This window comes from Apodemus sylvaticus, chromosome 23 (assembly GCF_947179515.1).
Source record: "Apodemus sylvaticus chromosome 23, mApoSyl1.1, whole genome shotgun sequence".
Lineage (NCBI taxonomy): Eukaryota > Metazoa > Chordata > Mammalia > Rodentia > Muridae > Apodemus > Apodemus sylvaticus.
The window spans coordinates 50,457,444-50,476,872 of record NC_067494.1 but is presented as its reverse complement, the minus strand read 5'-3'; the positions used below and the strand labels follow the sequence as shown (position 1 = coordinate 50,476,872).

General features: G+C 38.8%; 1 pseudogene; it reads right to left on the bottom strand.

Moving 5' to 3' along the window:
- Positions 1-7,412: 7,412 nt before the first annotated feature.
- Positions 7,413-12,361, bottom strand: LOC127673756 (protein SET-like; annotated as a pseudogene).
- Positions 12,362-19,429: the final 7,068 nt, after the last annotated feature.

Sequence of the window (19,429 nt, the reverse complement as noted above, 5' to 3'; positions counted from 1 at the left end):
AAGTTGAGGTCCTTAATTTACTTTGGTTTGAGCTTTGTACAAGATGATATATATGGATTAATTTGCATTCTCCTATATGCAGGCTGCCCATTAGACCAGCACCATTTGTTGAAGATGCTTTCTTTTTTCCACTGTATGGTTTTGGCTTCTTTGTCAAAGACCAAGTGTTAGATAAGTTCAACAAAATTGTCTATGAAATAGCAGTGATTGTTTTACATCAAATGGGGGCACAAGCTCTTGTTTCAGATCACTTAGTTCACTTGACCTACCTAGATACCCTTCATGATCTGTAAGCCTTGGAGGTTTTAGCACCATATTTAACTAAAGTCCTGACTTTCTACTGAGTTTGGTTTTCTATGCTTTAAATTCAACATAGCCATTTTATCCATAATAGTTTTCCATAATTACATGTTAGATGTGAGCACCTTTGTGCTTTGGCATCCTCCATCTTTTCTCTAAAGTCTCATTAGCAGATGCTAGACTGTGATCTTGGCCTTTGATATGTAGCAACTCCTTTCCACACTTTTCTTTATAAATGTATTTAATTTTTTAAGATTATTTATCACTTCTCCTTTCCCATTTCATCCTCTAAACTTTGCCATTCCCTCTCTTTGTTCTTCAAATTTATGGTCTCATTTTTCACTAATTGTTGCTACATGTGCGTACGTGTGTGTGTGAGTGTGTGTGTGTGTGTGTGTGTGTGTACTCCCAAATATAACCTGTTTAGTCCGTACAATGTTATTCATATGTATATTTTCAGGGATGACTGTTTGGCTGTTGACAATCCCTGTGCTCCTCACTGGGGAAGACCACCCTCCCTGCTCCCAGCCTCTCTCTCTCAGCTGTCTGTAGTTTTTTGGTTTAGGGCTGAAGCCTGATGAGCTTTTCTCCATCCACTTTGGTGTGCCTATTGCTATCATTCTTGTTCACCTCACATTTTCAATCTTTCCAAAGTTCATCTACCCAGGCATAAACAGCAACAAGTTCTAAGGTTAGACTTATTTTAGGTATTTAAATCTTGATTGTTTGTTCCCCTTTAGGCAAGTTTGCCTTTGTGGCTAGATCTTAAATCTAGAATAAAATGTTGGTGGTATGGAAATGTTTATGATATTAATTTGGAGTTAGCTATAATGTTTAGTAATAAAGGAAGAAAAATAAATTATAGTACGTCTTTCCCATGAATTAGTTTGCCTCTATTATTTCTTTTTGTGAAGAATTTATAATCATATGGAAAATGTCAGAATTAAATCAAAAGGCACACCAAAGAGAGTTTGTATATAGAGCATTACCACAGCGTGTAAAAACCATATGTATGGAATAATGTGTCAGTGGGTAGAAATCAATCACAATGATGTGTTATTGTTTCTGTGTGTTTTGGGAGTGATCTGTCATGTTTTTCTTTCTTATTTATATTGTGCTTTACCCTCACAGAATTTTTCTGTAACAAGAAAATAAAGTTATACACCCATTTCTGCAAACACAGTTTACAAAAACTGTTTTAACGGTTTTTATCCTTAAAAAAATTATATGAATCTGCTAAAATTGAATCATCTAGTACCAGTTTTATGTCTGGTTTGATGACAGTAAACCTCAGAAGTTTGTGGGGATACTTGTTTGGGAAAATTTCTCTTTTCTACCTCTAAAAGGAAATCAGAAATTCATGTGCACACTCTTAAGCCTGTACAAGTTTTGATAAGACAGTACACAGAATCTCAAAGGTTTCTTGAAGTTAGACTTATTCAGGCTGTTCTGAGACTCATGTATGGAAATATCTAAAATGTATGAGATGGTCTGTTTCATTGACTCAATAGAAGGGAAGCCAGATTGCTGCATGGTACCTGCATTTTCAGAACACAGCAAGGTCAAAATAGGTTAGGGAAGTACCAGAGAAGACCAGCATTCAGTGAACTTACATTCTATTTCATAGAGATTTCTACATAGGTAACTAATTCCTGGAGCAGAATTAAGGGCTTCCTAGTGCTGCAATATTAGAAACCTACGAATCAGAGAAGACCAAAAGAGCATCATGGGAAGGGAGCCCAGATAGCCTATAGAGTTTCCAGGAAACAAAGGCAGACTTTATATTAGTGCCTGGCCCAAAGAGTGCTTGCTACTAGTTTGTAACAATGCCAGACAAGTCAGAAATTTTTAGTCTTTTCAGTTGGGCCTCATTTTAATTTTCCAAATCTGTGGAGTCAGAATGTGGAGTTGCCAATAAGAACACAGGGGAAAGAGTTGGCATAGAAAGTATGACAGTGGTGATCGACCTTCCTTGGGGAAAATAGAAACTCTTCAATTGGATTTATGTTGGAAATGTTGACTATTATAAGAGACTATATTCTTAAATATAGAAGAAGGGAATGTTTAGAACCATGACACTGACCATTGTCCTTCAAAGTGAAGACATAATAGCTTCTTTACCTAAAGGCTATTTCTGTTGTCCATGCTCTGATAATAGATAAATAGCCACCTTAAATCTGTAAATAATCCCCAGTCCATGAGTGATTGATGGGAATTGAGAAGAAAATATTCCAGGTCACTAGTTACTCACGTGGGATACACTAACCATAGGTGTTTCGTTGCCACTGAGAGTTTCCTGCTAGGATTGAGTTCCCTGTATTCTCTATAATCAGCCATTCCATCTGCCCTCCTCTGTTGGCTTCCTTCTATTTCCTTCTGCATATGTCTATCTTTTCATCTATACTTGTAGAATTCTACCCAAAGATCAAACTTTTATAAAAATCCTTGTTTTAATGTTTATAGGCTGGCAAATCCAACTTATGACAGGTGAGACCAGAGTAGTCTTAGAAGAAAGGCCCCTGATATAAGACTTTGGCCAGATGGTAATTTTGGGGTTACTGTCCCATTGAACCTACTAATATTTCTTTTATAATGTACTGACATTGCATATGTAGAAGAAGGAGATCAAGTGACTTTTCCATGTTTGCAGTGCTTGGACAGTGAAGAGACAATGGTGAATGAAATGCTCATTAGTTTCAAATTGCTGTTGAAAACATCCAGAGATGACAAGATTCTCCATCACCTTAACGGTCAGTTAAAACCATACTCTCCATGTGGCATTTAAATGAGCAGTTATTTCATTTACTAGAGAGCAGATTGTTTCCTTTTTGCTTTGAAGTTAGTGTGTGCATGCCACCAGAATCTTTTCAAATTGCAAAAAGGCATATTAATTCCCACCCTCGACTGCCCCATTAGCTAAAAGTGCCATGAAATAATGAGAAATATCTAAGCTGCATTTTACCTTTTAAACTGGAGTTTGACTTAATGAAAACAAAGAGCTTGGAAACTGAGAACTTCTTAGAAAATTGACCTATACCCTGTAGATATGCAACAAATGTAGATGAATTAATGCTAGTTTAGAACTGATGATGTTGTATTTTTTTCTGATGTTAGCAGGTAAAATGGGAGCATATTACACTCTTTCAGATTTTATTTTTCCTAAAATCACCTCCACTGATGCAGGTAGAGGATACTACACTAGGTAAATTTACACATATTTGATTCAACAGTGGTAATCCATGGGATAATTAGTCATATATATATATAATAAAACCCATATACTTAGGGCATATGAACATGGAAGAAAAAAGGTAGAGAAGACTATAAAAGCCAGAGGAATACAAGTCCCCTGTGTCTTTAGTTATGATAGGGAATCTACATAATTAAATAGCTACAATATGGCTTCCTAAACAAGACCTGAACACCAGTAACACCAGTTGGAATGCCACAAAATGTAGGAGAAACTCTAATGGGACCACACCCATAGATGATTAATAACTACTGAGAGAGAATTAGTCTTTCCTGGGGATGAGCCCCCTAATTGGTTTTTTACTATAAGCAATAAAATCATATGCCTTAAAAAAAAATAAAGTTGTGTTTGATAGCACAAGTCTGACATTCCGGGTACTAAGAAGGCTGAGGCAGAAAGATCACAAGTTAAAAGTAGGTTTGGGTTATACAGTGAGTTAAAGGCCAGCCTAACTTAGTACAATCATGCCTCAATATAGACAGCCAGACAGAAAAATACACAAAAGAGGAACTAAACATTTCCTTTTTCCTGTATAAGGAAACAAAAGCCACAACTGTTAGGAGGAATCCTGATTGCATTACCACATGACACAGCTGTTCCATGTGTGAAAGAGAAGAATGTGTTTAAGATATATGGAAGGTAAGTTGATTACTAAAGATAACCTATTTATAAAAACTTGAAAGATGTGTTTTGTTTTGATTTACAAAAGTAAATATAAGAACTTGAATCACACATTCTAGTCCACTGGTCCAAGTGGCACTGAGTTGAACTGCTGAACCAAGTATGCCCACATTCCTGTGCAACCATCACCAAAATCCAGTTTTAGACTTTTGTTGTTTTTCCTGCCTACAGGCTTGGACTGAATGAACAAGGGAGAACATTTAATGTTCCCCTTTAGCTACCGTTGCCAACAATTATAAATGGTTCATATGACTACTCTAGAGTGACATCCCCATCCAGCTCCTTGCTAGCACACCAGTTGTCAAGACTTGTTCTCAGACCCACTGCAGATACTGTGGGACCATGAAAGGCAGCCTGTTTTCTGGTCTAGCTAGGTTTAAAGGCCGGAGACCCACCAGATAATTCTGGAAGGGAAGGAAGGCCCTCAGACACTAGGTTCCTGACAGAAGGACCCCAGCTGCATAATTCTGTGACCAGCAGTTGTGTAGGGCAATGCCCCAAGCTCCTGGTATTCTGTCTGGACCCCACCCCCACAGTTACCCAGCACCAGCCAGGTCTGCTCCTCCCACAATCAGCTTGTAATAGACAGGTAGGCCCAGCCCACTATAACAGGGGCTGCTTGTCCCCTCCTCTCTCTCTTGCTCTTACTCCCTTACCCTTACTCCCCCTCTCTCCACATTTCCCTCCTCCCTGTCTCCATGTGGCCATGGCCAGCCTCTACTTCTCTCCTTTCTTCCTCTCTCTGCCTTTCTACAATAAACATCATAAAACCTGCACTGTCTCTTCTTATCAGGATCCACCGTGCTACTGTTACCACCAAGCCATGCCACCCAACACATGGAGAGAGCCAAGGACTCTCATCCCTGTGGGCACACTGATACCTCACATAGTGGCCCTTGCCTGGGCTGGACGAGGGCCGCCATTTTAATCCACAGGATACCACTTCTATTTTTTCAATTAGGAGAGAATGTTTTTTCTGTTTAGATTACTTTATATATATATTATATACACATATATAATATGTGTATATAATATATATAATATATGTATATTATATACATATATTATTTAATTTTTTTTACATTCCAGATTTTATCCCCCTCCTGGTCTACGTTATGACTGTTCCCTAAACCACACCTTCTCCCCACCCCTGTCTCCACAAGGATGTCCCCACTTCGAGATGCCCCACCTCACCAAACCTCTAAACTCCCTGGGGCTTCCAGTTCTGAACCTAGACCCGGAAGTCCTCTTCTGTATATGTGTTGGGGACCTCATATCAGCTTGTGTATGCTGCCTGGTTGGTGGTCCAGTATCTGAGAGACCTCGGGGTCTAGGTAAATTAAGACTGCTGGTCCTCTTACAGGGCCGCCCTTCTCCTCAGCTTCTTTCAGCCTTTCCTAGCTCAACCACAGGGATCACTTGCTTCTGTCCATTGGTTGTGTGCAACTATCTGCATCTGACTCAGCTGCTTTTTGGGTCTTTTGGAGGGCAGTCATGATAGGTCCCTTTTTGTGAGTGCTCCATAGCCTCAGTAATAGTGTCAGGCCTTGGGGCCTCCCCCTTGAGCTGGATCCCAATTTGGGCCTGTCTGAACCTCTTTTTGTCAGGCTTGTCTCCATTTCCATCCCTGCAGTTCTTCCAGACACAAACAATTAGGGTCAGTGTTTTGAATGCGGGCTAGCAACCCATGGCTCACTCGATGCCCTGACTTTCTGCTGGAGGTGGGCTCTACAAGTTCCCTCTCTCCCCACGGTAGGGCATTTCATCTAAGGTCCCTCCCTTTGAGTCCTGAGAGATTCTCACCTCCCAGGTCTCTGGTACATTCTGGAGGGTACCCCCACCTCCTGCCTTCCAAGGTTGCCTTTTTCCATTCTTTTTGTTGGCCCTAAGGGCTTCAGACTTCAGTCTTAGCCCCCTCCCCGTAATACCTGATCAAGTTCCCCTTTTCCTCTCCCTGTTTCCTTTCCTACCCAAGTCCCTCCCAACTTCCCTCCCCACTCCTGTGATTACTTTCTTCTCCCTCCCAAATGGGATTGAGGAATCCTCACTCGGGCCCTTCAGCTTGTTAACCTTTTTGAGTTCTGTGAATTTTATCCTAGGTGTTCTGTACTTTTTTTGGCTGATATTCATTAATTAGTGATTACATACCATGCTTTATTTTTTTTCATAGTATATTTTTGGCTTCTTTGTCAGAGATCAAGTATCTGTGAGTGTGTGTTTTATTTCTGGGTCTTCAAGTCTATTCCATTGATCAACATGTCTGTCTTAAATAGGATGGCCATTTTTTTTCTATGTTAATTCTGCCAATCCATGAGCATGGGCGATCTCTCCATTTCCTGGATCTTCTTCAATTTCTTTCTTGAGAGATTTGAAGTTACTTTCATACAGATTTTTTTTACTTGTTTGGTTAGAGTTATTTTATATTATTTGCGGCTATTATGAAGGGGGTTGTCTCCCTAACTTCTTTCTCAGCCTCTTATCACTGAATGATAAATAGGAGAGGATTTTATCTTAAAAGTATTATCTTAACTTGGGTTAAATTGCAAGGATGTCCATTAATCACTAAAATTAAATATGCCCAATGAAAAGCCATATTGTCAAAATGCCCACTTCACCCTCCCAGACATCTGCAATCCACCCTTTGCTCACCTGCTTGTTTATGAAACTGGAGAGTATACACAGATACATATTGGTAAATGCTAACTATCCACAGTCACGTGAAGACACAGTGCAATCTCTGGTCCCCCCATATACAGATAAGAGACGAAAACATTCAACTCTACTGTCTCCTCTAGAGGAGCCCAGCTCATTCTCCAGGAGAATGAAGAGAGCTGGAGGGCATGATCGCACTGTTGCATCTTCAGTTTTTGAGACAGGAAAGGTTTAAAATGAAGTTAGAACAGAAAATGGAGATTCTTCTCCCATACTATTTTTTCTCAAGGTATTTCTCCCAAATTAAGTTGAGAATCACAGCGTTGAGAAGAGAAAGACATCATAACCAAAGCATGGTGGGAATGACTATATATTGCTCCTAGGGACTAGGGAAGACTGAAAATTAAATAAGATTTAATTCCACCAGTATTCTATTGCATTACTCAACTTTTTCATCCTCCTCTCCTTGCTCCCTTTTATCATCTTTGTCTTTCTTACCTTCCATCCTTATTCTCTCCATCAATACCTTCTAATCCATCATCATATCACCATCATCATGATAACCATCATCATCAGCATCACCATTGTCTTTCTCCTCTCCTCCTTCATAATCCATATCAGCAAATAGAACTGCAAAGGATGTGGCCAGATATCTTTGATGACCTTTCCTAACTCATCTAAACTTGCATCAGGGTAGTTAGTAAACCAGGACTAAAGGCTCTGTGGTCCCTTGTGCTGACACTTCCTAGAGGTCTTACTATGCATTGGACTTGCACGTTTTGTCAACCCTCTTCCAGATTTCCATTTGGTTTTGTTGGACTTTGAAGATGGACCATTACTCCCACTCAGACGAACTCTTTTGGAGACAACTTTGTTTTCAAAGTAAAGATTCTCATCAAAGTAGAACTCCATTCTATACCCTAGCTTTGTTTCTTCAAATTCTGACACATCTCCTCTGGTCAAATAATGGGGAGCTTTATTGTCCTCCTATTCAAGTGATACAGACACTTGTGGATGGTTGACAAATATTATCACTAAAAATGTGGGATGTGGGTCATGAATTTTTACTTCTTCTGAAAAGGAGATGGTTGGTAGGGTTTGTTTTTCCTTGTTTACTTTCAAATTTTTCTCTTAGCTTTTTCACCAAGTCTGTCCGTTTCATTCTGTACTTCATTGATATGTTTAATTTTTCCTTACTGTCATTCTCTCCTTTTGTCACACCAAGAGAGGTTGACATATGCTCCAGCCCCAGGAAAGGAACCAGTCTGGGTTTCTTGTTCTTAGGGAGGAGTATAAAATGCTGTTTCAGGGCTGTGATATGAGAAAAGTGTCTAACACCCTTTTCTGGCCTACATTGGCACAGGGCATATACATGGTATACAGACTGACATGCAGGCAAAATACTATTACACAGAAAAATAAGTAAATCTTTACCAAAAATGTGGAATGCCTACAGTCTTGCCACAGAAAATATACTCAGGAAGAGATAATATTCAGATTCATCTGCAACTCACTACATCCATTCACACGTGGTAAATTCTAATATTGAACATCGATTTTAATGTTGGAGGACACAGAAGTAAGTTTTTCTTCTTCCTGTGTCTCAGGTAAGAGAAATGTCTGACATGTTTTCTTTCACTTTTTCCCCAATTTTATTTACTTAGTTTTAAATTGGGATTTTTAAAATATAGTGTTTTATTTCGTCTCATTTTTTCCATTTAAAAATTGTTCTATATTTTTAAATATCCAAATGTGTGACCTCCCTTTAAAAATTATTTTACTAGCTTTGGTTTTATGACTTTTAGACATGTTAGTTTATCCTGATATTTTTGTACCCTTTCTATTTTTATTGGTGGCAGAGTTGTTATTTTAATTATTTTTCACATATTTAAGTCTTTTCTTCCTTCCTTTCTTCCTACCTTCCTTTCTCCCATGGTTCAGTGGATCTAATTCAAAGTCTTATACCTGGTGGAGAGTGCTATACTCCTCAGTTACATCCCATGCCTTGGATTATTTTTAGATAAGCTCTCACTGAGCGTCTTACTCTGCCCTCAAATGTGTTACAACTCTGACTTCATCCCCTCTGCCCCATGCCCTCAGTTTTGAGCAGTACTTAAAGACTGGGCCTTTAAGAGAATGTTGCTCACTAAAGTGAGTAAATAGTAGTCAAATTTGCAGTAGTTGTTTATACAAATAGATAAATATGAAGAAAGAAATGAATGGAAAAAAACAATCTGTAGATTCAATGTTCCTGATCATAATTTTTTTATTTTAGTTTATTAACATTTCAAGTATTATCCCCTTACCCGATTTCCCCCTCTCCTGGAAAACCCATCTCCTATTCCCTCCCTCCCTGCTTCTATGAGGGTGTTCATCTACCCACTCACCTATGCCCCCGTCCCCACCCTCAATTCTCCTTCATCTATCAAACCTTCATAGGACCAAGGACCTATATGTAGCAAGGCTGTCCTCTGCTATATATGTAGACAGAGCCCCATGTACATCTTGATTGGTGGCTTAGGCCCTGGGAACTCTACAGGGAGGGGTCTGATTGGTTGATAATGTTGTTCTTCCTATGGAGTTGCAAACCACTTCAGCTCCTTCAATACTTTCTTTAACTCCTCCATTGGGGACCCAGCACTCAATACAATGGTTGGCTGCAAACATCTGACTCTGTATTTGTAAGGCTCTGGCAGGGACTCTAGTAGATAGCTCTGTCAGGTTCCTTTCAGCAAGCATTTCTTAGCATCCACAATAGTGTTGGAGTTTGGTGATTGTCTCTGGGATGAGTCCCCATGTGGAACAGTCTCTGGATGCCTTCTCTACAGTCTCTGCTCTGCGATTTGAATCTATATTGATTCCTGTGAGTATTTTGTTCCCCTTTCTAAGAAGGATCTAAGCACCCACACTTTGGTCTTCCTTTTCTTGAGCTTCATGTAGTCTACAAATTGTATTTTTAGTATTCTGAGTTTGGGGGCTAATATCCACATATCAGTGAGGGCATACCTTGTGTGTTGTTTTGTGATTGGGATACCTCACTCAGGATGGTATTTTCTAGTTCCATCCATTTGCCTAAGAATTTCATGAATTCATCATTTTTAATAGTTGAGTAGTATTCCATTGTGTAAATGTACAATGTTTTCTGTATCCATTCTTCTGTTGAGGGACATCTAGGTTCTTTCCAGGTTCTGGCCATTATAAACAAGACTGCTATGAACATAGTGGAGCATGTGTTCTTGTTATACTTTGGAGCATCTTTTGGGTATATGCCCAGGAGTGGTATAACTGGGTCCTCAGGTTGTACTGTCTAATTTTCTGGGGAACCTCCAGACTGATTTCCAGAGTGGTTTTACCAGCTTGCAACCCCATCAGCAATGGAGGAGTGTTCCTCTTTCTCCACATCCGCACCAGCATCTGCTGTCACCTGAGCTTTTGATCTTAGCCATTCTGACTGGTGTGAGGTGGAGTTTCAGGGTTGTTTTGATTTTTATTTCCCTGATGCCTAAGGATATTGAACATTTCTTTAGGTGCTTCTCAGCCATTCAAGTTTCCTCAGTTGAGAATTCTCTGTTTAGCTCAGTTCCCCCATATTTTAATAGAGTTGTTTGTTTGTCTGGAGTCTAACTCCTTGAATTCTTTGTATATATTGGATATTATCTCTCTATCAGATGTAGGATTGGGAAAGATACTCTGAAGTAGTGTCTGTCTTTAACATGGAGGAGCATTTCCTGTAGGCAGCAAAATGTTGAGTGCTGTTCACATATGCAATCTGTTAGTCTATGTCTTTTTATTGGGGAGTTGAGTCCATCGATGTTAACAGATATTAAGGAATAGTGATTGTTGCTTCCTGTTATTTTTGAGTTTATTTTTATGTTTGTGTAGCTATCTTCTTTTGGGTTTGTTGGAAGAAGATTACTTTCTTGCTTTTTCTAGGGTGTAGTTTCCCTCCTTGTGTTGGTGTTTTCAATCTATTATCCTTTGTAGGGCTGGATTTGTGGAAAGATATTGTATAAATTTGGTTTTATCATGGAGTATATTGGTTTCTCCATCTGTGGTAACTGAGAGTTTTGCTGGGTATAGTAGCCTGGGCTGGCATTGTGTTCCCTTAGTGTCTGTCTGACATCTGCCCAGGATCTTCTAGCTTTCATAGTCTCTGGTGAGAAATCTGGTGTAATTTTTATAGGTCTGCCTTTATATGTTATTTGACCTTTTTCTTGTACTACTTTTAATATTCTTTCTTTGTTTTGTGCATTTGATGTTTTGACTATTATGTGACAGGAGGACTTTCCATTCTGGTCCAATCTATTTGGAGTTCTGTAGGCTTCTTGTATGTTCATGGGCATCTCTTTCTTTAGGTTAGGGAAGTTTTCTTCTATAATTTTATTGAATATATTTACTGGCCCTTTATGTTTGGAATCGTCACTCTCTTCTATACCTATTATCCTTATGTTTGATTTTCTCATAGTATCCTGGATTTCCTGGATGTTTGGGGTTAGGAGTTTTGTGCATTTTGCACTTTCTTGGTCTGTTTTGTTAATGTTTTCTATTGTATCTTCTGCACCTGAGATTCTCTCTTCCATCTTTTATATTCTGTTGGTGATGCTTGCATCTATGACTCCTGATGTCTTTCCTAGGTTTCTAGCTCTAGGGTTGTCCCCTTTTGTGATTTCTTTGTTTCAATTTCCATTCTTATATCCGGGATGGCTTTGTCCAATTCCTTCACCTGTTTGGTTGTGTTTTCCTGTAATTCTTTAAGGAGGTTTGTGTTTCTTCTTTAAGGGATTCTAGCTGTTTACCTGTGTCTTCCTGCATTTCTTTAAGAGAGTTATTTATGTCCTTCTTAAAGTCCTCTATCGACATCATGAGATATGATTTTAAATCTGAATATTGCTTTTCTGGTATGTTGGGGTATCCAGGGCTTGCTGTGGTGAGAGAACTGTGTTCTGATGATGCCAAGTAGCCTTGATTTCTCTTGCTTCTATTCTTGCTCTTGTCACTCACCATCTGGTTATCTCTGGTGTTAGCTGGACTTGGTGTCTCTGACTGTGCCTTGTTCCTCCTGCAAGTCTGTGTGTTAGTACTCCTGGAAGACCAGTTCTCTCCGGGGGTGGGGAGGAATTTAGGTATGGAGAGCCGTGGCACAGGGTCAGCTCCATGGTGCAGACAGAAACCAGAAGCTTCCTTTCCCAAGCTGTTTCTTGGTTCCTGTGTCCTGATGGCTCTGGGTGGATCTCTCTTGGGCCAGGAATTTGAACAGTAGTGGTCTTATCTGTGCTTGCAAGTGTGTCAGCACTCCTGGGAGACCAGATCTCTCCAAGTAGTATTTGGGTATAGAGAATTGTGGCACAGGGTCATTTCTGGATGCAGACAGAAACTTGAAGGTTCCTGATTCATGCTGCACCTTGGTTCCTGTGTCTTCAGGGCTCAGAGCAGGTCCTTCACAGCTGAAGTCATGGTCTTACCTGTGCTCACAGGCATGTCAACACTCCTGGGAGGCCAGCTCTCTCCCAGTGATATTTGGGTGTGAAGTGCTGTAGCATGGGATCAGCTGGAAATTGCTTTAAACAAATAGTGTAGTAAAAAAAATTATTTAAAATCCCATCCTGGGTCTTCTACTGTGCCTTGATCATTGAGTTCCCACATGAAAGACACACTTAAGGCTTTTTAATAAGCCTTAAGCAGCACAATAGCTGGGCAGCTGCCTACCCACCATTCTGTTAGAATCTACATTCCGATGGAGAACCCTGAGTTATTACTTAATACTTGCTATGTTCCATCTGGGTTGCTCTTAACTCCAAGTGGCCAGCCCACATGGCCAGGCTTTTATAGGTCAGCAAACCCATGGTGGTTTGTCCTTTCTCCTCTCCGTATGTTCTTCTGCTATTCCATGGCTGCTGCATCCTCCTTTTCTCTTTATGGTCCCCTCTGACCACACCCCCCAAACTCAACCTGTGTCTCTTCTGCCAAACTATTGGCTGTTGGCATCTTTATTTACCAATCACAATTAACAGGGGGCAGGGTCACTTAGCTAGTGTCTAGGTGCAGATTCTGTTGTCTCTGGGGCAAGCAGTTTGGGTGGCCCAAATTAGTATCAGAATACAAGCAGTATCAGGCCAACCCACTACAAAGTAGGAATATGGCTGCCATCTGATATATCTGTGCCACTTCTGGTCATACAACTAACAAAAACAGATTGGCATACATAATGAACATCTATGTATATGCATTGCAGTACTATTTATAAATGTAATGCTATACAACCTTTAGGTACATATGAATACATGAATAAAAATCACATACACATATATTCTCACATATATACCATTCATATGTGCATATTTTTGTATTCTAGAGTACAATTCATAAGAAGAAAAATCCCATCACCTGTAAGGAAAAAAATGGCAGGATAGCAGACGAACCTATTTAAATGAAATAAATCAGATGAATAAGGATTGGTACCATTATTCCATATATAGAAATTTAAATATAAAGTGAACCAAGTATATGGATGACTATAGAAGACTAAGGGGCCTTCAGGAAGGGGGAATAGAAAGCCACAAAGGAGGCAGATACCTATAATCAGATCGCGTTTCATCCGATTGCTATTGGCAGATTGCTAGGCTGTGGAAGTCTTTTGTTTGTTATGTGCTCATTCTAAGTAGAAAAACCATAAGAAACCTGAATACACAAAATGATTCAAACAATCTGTAAGATTCAATTCTGTAGGAGTCTTCTATTGATCTGTGTGAAGGCAGGCCAACATTCATCAGATGGATTAAGGAAAAATGACATCAATCTCAGTCAAAGATCACAGGCCAATCACTTCTCCCAGTCAGGGCCTATTTTGGGTTTCACATCTATGGCTCACAATAACATCAAGACAAAAATTCAGTGAAAAAGCAATCTTTAGCTCTTTAGAATTATTTAAACAGTTCTCGACTATGTCCAATAATCAGTGTAAAATCAGTATCTTGTTCATTAAATTATCGTGTTTTAAACAGTATTTTCTATTAAAGACTAGAAATTTCACGACAAGAGTATCAGTGTCTGGTGAGATTTTTATTGAAGAGAGGCGAAAATTAAGCCAGTAGGTAATGAGGGAGAGAAGAACCAAGCTGAGAGAGAGAAGATGGAGGGACTAGGGAAGGCTCCGAGAGAGAGAGAGAGAGAGAGAGAGAGAGAGAGAGAGAGAGAGACGCATGCTGTGAAGTCTGAATGTGTTTCAGAGAACATTTGCAGTCCAGGGCCAGCAGGAAAGAAAGGAGTGGGGTGTAAGCTTGCTCAGCATGTGTTCATTATTGATTTTTTTTCTCTTTTTATTCTTTAGTAATTTCTGTGCCTGCTGATTCTGTTGATCTTTCACTTTTTAGATAACAGTCTGAAGTAGAGTCTAGAGTCTTTAGCCTGGTGAATGTGTTAAAAATTAAAATATTTTTAGCCTAGAGGAATTTACTCAGCGTCCTGATTGATTGCTATTCCATTTTAAGACAGTCGTGAATGAATTCTTACTAAGAATGAATAACGTTCTTAAAAGTCTATTTAGCTGATCATTGTAAAATTTGCCATGGAAAACCTGGGTCCAAATCATAATATAAAATATTGTTAGCTACTAATTATTTCTGGTTTATGAATAATGAGACTGGTTAACACTTTCTATCTCCTCTCAGAAAAGGCCAAAGACACACACATTGTAAGACACACTTTCAGATGTTCCCTAAAAGATGTTAAGCAAAATTGATGTTGAAGAAAGTATTTTACCAAAAAAAAATATAACCATGTAGAAATAATGCAGTTGACAAGCTCACTGGCCAATTTTGTTTTCCTGGGCATTGTGTGTCCATGAAACATCCAACAGTTGGGATGAGATTGCAATGGATGATACAGACGGTGCTAAAAATGGTGAGCAAATCAGCCTATTTATTAGAGAAAATCACAAGAATAAAGAAGCTGTAATTTTATCAAAATGCCATTTTTATAAAAGTCTAGAGGAGATAGTGCACCCCATTCTTTTCATTGTGCACACAAATTATCCAGATGCATAAGATATCCTGGACTTAGGGAAAAGATGGTTCTATGTGGGTCTACCAGTATTTCTGGTATTTTCTTAATTTCTTTTCTTTTTTTTTTTTAATTTTCTATATTCTTTGTTTATATTTCAAATGATTTCCCCTTTCCTGGTTCTCCCCTCCCCTCCCCGTAAGTCCCATAATCGCTCTTCCCTCTGCCCCTTCCCCAATCAGCCCCCTCATGCTTCTCTTTCCTGGTAATCCCCTACATTGCTGCATCAAGCCTTTCCAGGCCCAGGCCCTCTCCTTCCTTCTTCTTGGGAATCATTTGATATGTGAGTTGTATCTTGGGTATTCAGAGCTTCTGGGCTAATATCCACTTATCAGTGACTACATTCCATGTGTGTTCTTTTGTGATTGAGTTACCTCACTTAGGATGATATTTTCCAGTTCAAACCATTTGCCTAAAAATTTCACGAATTCATTGTTTTTAATTGCTGAACAGTACTCCATTGTGTAAACATTTTCTGTATCCATTCCTCCATTGAGGGACATCTGGGTTCTTTCCAACTTCTGGCTATTATAAATAAGGCTGCAATGAACATAGTGGAGCATGTGTCCTTATTACATGCTGTGGAATCCTCTGGGTATATGCCCAGGAGTGGTATAGCAGGGTCCTCCAGAAGTATCATGCCCAGTTTTCTGAGGAACCACCAGATTGATTTCTAGAGTGGTTGTACCAGTTTGCAATCCCACCAGCAGTGGAGGAGTGTTCCTATTTCTCCACATCCTCGCCAACACCTGCTGTCTCCTGAGTTTTTAATCTTAGCAATTCTGACTGGTGTGAGGTGAAATTTCAGGGTTGTTTTGATTTGTATTTTCCTAATGACTAATGATGTTGAACATTTCTTAAGGTGCTTCTCAGCCATTCAAAATTCTTCAGGTGAAAATTCTTTGTTTAGATCTGTACCCCATTTTTTCATAGGGTTATTTGGCTCTCTGTTTCTGTAAGGCAAAGGACACTGTCAATTGTGCAAAATGGCAACTAACAAATTGGCAAAAGATCTTCACCAACCCTACATCTGACAGAGGGCTAATATCTAATATATACAAAGAACTCTTAATTTCTTTTAATATCAGATTCTGTTCTTGTTTGGCTGTTAGAAATAAAGAATAAAGTGCCTGTAGATCAATAATTAAAATCTACCTAATATGTCCACTTCAACTCAGTTGTGATAATAATTTTAGAATATAAAATGGTACATTTAAACATTTAAAACTGTGGCAGCAATATGACTCAGGAGTAAATGTTAACACCAAATTCCCTAATGACTTGAACCTACATAATAGAAAGAGGACTGAACCACTTAATTTGTCCCCCGACCTTCACACACATTCACCATGGTATTTATACTTACCCCCCCCCACATACACATACAGAAAATAATTCAATATAATAAAATGAAAAATTTAAAGCATTTGTATTTATTCAGATACTCCTTTTCCATAATGAATATAGACTATTTACAAGTAAAAGGAAATTTTAGATGCTTCTATGTACTTGCTTTGGAATCATTTTGTATTTTTTAATCAAGCTAATTTTAATCAACATGAATATATGTTTATTTTATAATATAATATCAATTTTCTATATAGTCAATAATAATTAACTTTTGCTGTGTGCACTTGTACAGTAATAAAGCCAATTTCTTTTTTTTTAATTTATTGATATATTTATTTACATTTCAAATGATTTCCCCTTTTCTGGACCCCCACTCCCCGAAAGTCCCATCAGTCCCCTTCTCTCCCCCTGTCCTCCCACCCACGCCCTTCTCACTTCCCCGTTCTGGTTTTGCCCTATACTGCTTCACTGAGTCTTTCCAGAACAAGGGGCCACTCCTCTGTTCTTCTTGTACCTCATTTGATGTGTGGATTATGTTTTGGGTATTCCAGTTTTCTAGGTTAATATTCACTTTGACTACCTTCAATTATTACAAAGGAGAATTCCTCCACTCCCAGCATTTATGCATGCATAAACAATTAAGACTCTATCATAAGCAACTTAATCTGTTCTTTCACAGGATTTGTCCAAGAACATCATTCTATTTTAGTGCAGAGTGCTACTTTGAGTTGTTGCAATTGTGTGATAGTCCATACTATGTATGTAATGTAAATTAATTTCTCAGCCACCTTGAAAAAACTTTAGTTTCTTTTCCATATTTTACTATTACATAGAAGATTGTTCTATTGTATTATGTGAAATATACAACAAAATCTTTATAAGAATAACAATAGGATATACTACAAAGTTGAATTGCTAGAATAAAGAATTATATAAGCAAAGCTTTTTCCCCCTTTTATTGAAAATGAACGTTTTCTCACATAATATACCCTAATTATGTTTTCACTTTCCTCCACTTTTCCCAGTTTATATTCACATGTCCTCCGTTCTGTACCTACTCCCTTTCTGGCTCTCCTTAAGCAAAACGGACTTCTTTTTTTTTTTATTCGATATATTTTTAAATTACATTTCAAATGATTTCCCCTTTTCTAGCTCCCCACTCCCCGAAAGTCCCATAAGCCCCCTTCTCTTCCCCTATCCTCCCACCCCACCCCTTCCCACTTCCCCGTTCTGGTTTTGCCGAATACTGCTTCACTGAGTCTTTCCAGAAACAGGGGCCACTCCTCCTTTCTTCTTGTACCTCATTTGATGTGTGGATTATGTTTTGGGTATTCCAGTTTTCTAGGTTAATAACCACTTATTAGTGAGTGCATACCGTGATTCACCTTTTGAGTCTGGGTTACCTCACTTAGTATGATGTTCTCTAGCTCCATCCATTTGCCTAAGAATTTCATGAATTCATTGTTTCTAATGGCTGAATAGTACTCCATTGTGTAGATATACCACTTTCTAAGGGATAATAATAAATTATAGTAAGATAAAAACACATTGGAATTGGAGAAAACAAAGAGGGAAAAGAGCTTAAGAGAAGGCGCATGACACAGCGACACAACCGTTCACATACTCAGGAATCCATTCAAACATTAAATTGGAAATTATACATATACACAGAGAACCAAGTGTGGACCAGCCCTGTGTATACTGCCTCAATCTCCAACAAACAGCTTTTGCAGACAGTAGCGTGACAGTTTACAGTTCTGTAAAATATGTACAAGGATGACATATGTTTCTGTGCTCTTTGCAATGTGTCCAAACGCCTTTTCGTCTCTTCTGACTGTTCCTCGCCCCATTGCAGCTTTATATTGGATTTTTTTCTCATCACAATTTTGCATCACAAATTTCCATGTGACGAATGTTTCCTAAAATCTCCCACATTGTGGTTACGTTGTTAGTCTTTTGTTATCATTGAGTTAGTAGGAATGTGAGTTACTAGGAAATGTTCCTCTAGTGAGTGTATTCCTCCCTCCCCTCTGGGTTACATGTCTTTTCAACTATACTTTTTCTACAAAAATTTTACTAACTTTTGAGAAAGGGGCCACTGCTTTCGACTTTGGGTAATTGATTATCTGTAATTTGTACTGTACATATCCCCCTGGAAAGTCCTTTGTCTGCTATGCCATCACACCTGTCCTACTTTCAAATTTAATTTACATTTAGTAAGACTCCCTACTGTTAAACAATCTGACATAGTCACAGAATTTTTTCTTTTCTGGCAGTCAATGGCTGTTTTTTTTTTTTTCTTGTCAGAATTTATCCTTGTTCAGAACCAATGACCTATTCTCGATAGCTTCCCAGATTTCCATAAGAAGTAGACTTAGGAACTAGTTATTCTGCTCTCCAAATTGTAATCTGCTATGCCTTTTCATCTCATATTGTCCAGAGAGGACTTTCAGACAACCCAAGATGTTCTCTTTGGATATCAGGTAGATGCCTGAGTAATTTCATCACCATGACAACCCTCAAACTACTTACCATTCCCACCCCTGATTACATTCATTTCTCATATGTGAATGTTCACTCTTTGAAAAATTCAAATTCAAAAGCAATGTATATGAGAATCTCATACCATTTTATATGGGTAGATAAAAGGCATTTAAGTATCTTTAGACAGTTTACATCTATATTAAGCAATTAAAAACTTAGGTATTTTCAAGCTATAACATTCTGTCCTCAGTAATGCATAGCCATCTATTGATGCTCTTTACTATAAAAGAATAAGTTAATTTTGAAATTTCTTCATTTATTTATTAGATATTTTCCTTATTTACATTTCAAATGTTATCTCCTTTCCTGGTTTCCCCTCTGAAAACCCCCTATCCCATTACCCCTTCTCCTACTCACCAACCTACCCACTCCTGGTTCCCTGTCCTGGCATTCCCCTATATTGGAGAATCAAGCCTTCTCAGGCCCAAGGGCCTCTCTTCCTTTGGATGTCCAACAAGGCCATATGCAGCTGGAGCCATGGGTTCCTCCTTGAGTACTCTTCAGTTGATGGTTTAGTCCCTGGGAGCTCTGGGGGTGTTGAGTTTTATTTCTAACGAACCTCCTTGTCTAGTTAAGCCCAGGATTCCTTCCACA